The following is a 4,530-nucleotide window of genomic DNA, read 5'->3' on the forward strand; positions in this document are numbered from 1 at the left end:
AAAGTGATCAAAGAAAATATAGCATATGCTCAAAAGAATTAGCCCATATAAGTGTAATGACCTCGATATGAGACAACGTATATCTTCCAATTTTCTAAAGTCAGGAAATAATATCAATGCCGCTTACCAGATTCATAGGATCTCAAATTATAGGGATCAAAGACGCCTGTGCACAAGCCTGCCGACAGGAATACGATACTCCCGTGGTTCTTTTCAGAGGAAAATGCTCCTTCTGTTGCAGCAGGATATCCAATTTAGAGAGAAGGCTTCCAGACGAGAATCATCTATATTTTCAAGTAATCCTGGATGATCTCATTAAATAGAGGATAGAAAAAATGTCTTCATGGTGTAGTATGTCCAAAGTAAATTTATTTAAAAAAAATGTAGCAACGTTTGCATCCAAGAACATGGTAAGAAGATTTAAAAACAGCCGCAGCTCAAACCAGCTGACTGTTAGCGTGATGACATCAAGGGCTAATATTCCACCTGATGCATTTCCCCATACAGGGCATCGACTGGGAATGGAGGCTCTTTAATGTGATGCATTTTTTACATGGGGGGCAGGATTTGGGGGCTTTCGGATTCCGATAAGTCCCCCCAACCACCAGGCACGGTTGTGGGGATGAGGCCCTTGGCCCTTGTCCATCAATGTGGGGACGAGGTACTTTAGGGTGAGGGGGCTGGACCAAAGCACCCCCACGTTGAGGGCATGTGACCTAGTATGGTTCAGGAGGGACCTGCCAGGCTGCATATCCGGATAAGGGTCTGGTATGGATTTTGGGGGGACATCAAGCCATTTTTTTTAAAGATTTTGGTGTGGGGTTCCACTTCAAATCCATACCAGGCCTGTTATGGACTGGGGGGAAGGACAACGCCCATGCTGTTTTTTTTCTTTGCTTCAATTTTTAAATAGTCAACCGTGAGTCAATTTAAATGTGATTTGACTCTTTTTTTTCTTTAGAAATGTAATTTTTTGCTGCAGCATATTCTATACATGCTACAGATGCACCACTTTCCAGGCAGACTAAGGGACCCCCCAGGCACTATATTTAAAGTGGATGTAAACCCGAATTTTTTTTTTTTTTTTTTTTATGTCATAATGTATAGAGTATAAGATTTCCTATCATTTGAGCCCAGTCTTGCCACAAAGAGTTAATACATCTCTGAGCAATCATCTTTTATTGTTCAGTCAGATAATTCTTGAAAAACAGAGAAAAACTTTGTCAAATCCTCCCCCTTGCTGTGAGTGACAGGTGATTTACATATCTCGTGCACTAGCCTAATGCAGGCCATACACGGTCGAATTTCGAACGAATTTTCTTTTCAAAATCATAAAATTCGTTTTTTTTTGTGATCCGATGATGCCACCATTGATTTTCGAAATTCGGCCGACCAAGCCTTCAATTTCACCTCATGTTGCTACAGAAAATAATTTTCTTGGCTGGGAATCTTCTTTTCTCTCCGTAAATTTTCTTTTATCTCCGTACATTTTCTTTTATCTCCGTACATTTTCTTTTATCTCCGTACATTTTCTTTTCTTATTACGTTTCTCGCACAATTCTTCCATCATTGATTAGAAAATCGTTTGTTTTTCTAAAAATTTCCAACATGTCCGATTCCTCAAATTTTATTTCCGCACGAAAATCGGCTGTTGCTGCAGCCCACTAATGGTGCGAAATTCATACGAAAATTCTTAGATACGATTTTCGAAAGAAAATTCTTTCGAAATTCGAACCGTGTATGGCCGGCATAAGAGACATGCATTATTTTTTTAATTCCCTCCCACTCCTTTCTTCTGTTGCTCTGCCAGAATTGGATGTTTCCCACCTCAGCATGATTTGGCATGCTGAAGTCATGTGGTTACTTTCCTGTCTTTTCACTGGATGTTAGAGATCATAGCAGAAGTTCGGTGTAAGGAATACACAGGACAATATGCATATTGACAAGGGGAGTGTAGAGGTGGGCGGGGAGTCTACTGACATCACGACTCCACCCACTGCGCTCCAGACAACAGACCCACCCACAGAATATGCAGTTTTAAGATAAATGCAGGAGGCATGTATATCCTTGTAGATAACTCCTATGGCAGTAGTTTAGAAAGGATGATATTTGCTTTACATCCACTTTAAAGGAAAATTACATTTTTGTTGTTTAAGCAAAAAATGCATGAAATTACATTTAAATTTAAACTTGTCTCTTGTTTTTTGTTACTTTTTGTTCACTTTTTTGGTGAATGAGTAGGGCTACTATGTACCTGATACACATTAACATGGGGGGGGGGGTGGATCTGGAGGCCCCCCTTGTTAAAGGGGCTTCCTGATTCCGATAAGACCCCAACAACCACTGGCCATGTGGGGATGGAGCCCATGTCCCCATCAACATGGGGACAAGCATTCACCCCCCATGTTGAGGGCATATGACCTGGTATGGTTAAAGAGTGAGGAGAGCGCTCACTCCCCCCCCCCCCCCCTCCTTTCCTAACCTGCTGGGCTGCATGCTCGGATAATGGGTCTGGTATGGATTTTGGGGGGACCACACACCATTTTTCTTAATATTTTGGAGTGGGGTTCCCTTTAAAATCCATACCAAACCTGCAGGACCTGGTATGGATTGGGGGGGGACCCCATGTTTTTTTTTAAATATTTTTTATTGCTGGGCAATGGCAGCATTCTTTTCTTTACATTTATCTGTCAGTGGAGAAGCCAGCTGACAGCTGATGAGTCATTGGTTCTTAAGGGCACGGGCGGCCGGCTTCCCGGCCCACTGCTTAACAAAAAGCTAATCTTCACACAGAATTTTAATCGATCAATTGTTTCAAATGATCAAAATTCTAAACGTTCTGAAAAGTTGGAATTCATTAGAAAATTTATAATAAACTAAATGAATTTTAAAGAAAACAAAACTAAATTGGTAACATAACGTAACATAATCTATCTGAAACAAACACATTTTTTCCTTCTGCACGTTTTTTTAATATTTATTTATTGATTTTGCAAAAATAAAAGGATACATGTATTAACAGTTACATCTTACACTTGTTGTCATCGTACATATATGTGTAAATATTAACGTCATTAACGAGTGAACATTTTTAAACTTCCACAACATTAGCCAAACAGGGTTTACTAATAGTGACCATAGGTCTTTATTTCTTTATTCCTTAACGGAGGAGTAAATCTTTGTCTAAAAGTGTTTCAGGTTACTTTACGCGGACCACACAGGGTCCGTTTTGGTAAGTCCCAGTGCTGTAGACCATAGTTTGCAGTCATCATCCAAAACATCCATACCCACACCCACATTCACACCCATTCATACTTGTCTGCCGGAAGTTCAGCAAGGAGACACTCCACCCTCGCCCCCTCCACTGACCAACCAAACAACAGGATTATAATGTTCATCTTTAGGGTAGTTATGTACCACAGGCTCTCTATGCCCCTAATAGGGGGGTGAAACCTCTTATTGTTGGGAAAGCGGGGTGTCTTTCCAAAAGGAGTCTTCAATATCAAGCCAAGGCTGCCAGATCTTGGTAAACTTTTTGGGGCAGGCCCTGCACTTGTCCGTTCTGTACGTGTATGGGCTCCATACATATTAAGGACCTCTTCTTTTTTGTATTCTTCACACAAAATTCTACTTGGTCTGTTGTTTTTTGACCAATCTAAATTCGAATTATTCTGAAATGTTGGAATTCATTAGAAAAACTAATAAATGAAACAAATTTTAATGTATTTCAACTAAATTCATTACTATTTCATTCGGAGATTCGGAACCAAAAATTTGTCCAAATCTGTATTCGGACTGAAACTAATTGCACATGTCTAATCCCAACTACATCCACCATTACAATAGGTAATACATACTGTAGTATAATATTCTATTCATTAACAGTGGCGGCCATTAGGGGCGCCACCCCCTCTCTCCTCTCCACCCTCCTATATGCAGTGGATAGATTCAGATTCATGTGTCCGGCCCCTTTCAGGTCACCGAGCACATGAATTACAGCGGCCAGGGTTTTTTTAAGCACCTGATTAGAGCCATAGGCTCTAATAGGCTTCAAACTAGCGTGAGCTCTGGTCGCAGAGAGAAGGGGATTATTGCACCGGGTCCCGGATCACTGAGCCGGCAGATGTCACTCCACTCGAGTGCTGCTCGCAACCCCCCCCCCCGCAATGCCGCCCACTGCCAGTGCCTCGGGCTCTCTCTGTGTGGGCTGCGAACCCGAGGCACGGCGCTGTCTCCTCTTTAGTTGCGGAGGGGGGGGGGTGCTGGCCTGACACCCCCCCAGTGTGTGGCACCCGGGGCGGCCCGCCCCCCCACTTAGTACACCACTGGCTCCGTGGGCCACATGTGGCCCCCGGGCCACTGGTTGGGCATCCCTGCTCTACATGTTGGCATTCATGGTTCCCGCAATGAACTGTAGCTACCCAGTGCAGGCAGCACTCATGCAGCCATAGACCATGACACTCCCACCACCATGCTTGACTGTAGGCAGACACACTTGTCTTTGTACTCCTCACCTGGTTGCTGCCACAC

This window comes from Lithobates pipiens, unplaced genomic scaffold, assembly GCF_037356315.1.
Source record: "Lithobates pipiens isolate NorthernLeopardFrog02 unplaced genomic scaffold, aLitPip1_a1.2 Scaffold_27, whole genome shotgun sequence".
Lineage (NCBI taxonomy): Eukaryota > Metazoa > Chordata > Amphibia > Anura > Ranidae > Lithobates > Lithobates pipiens.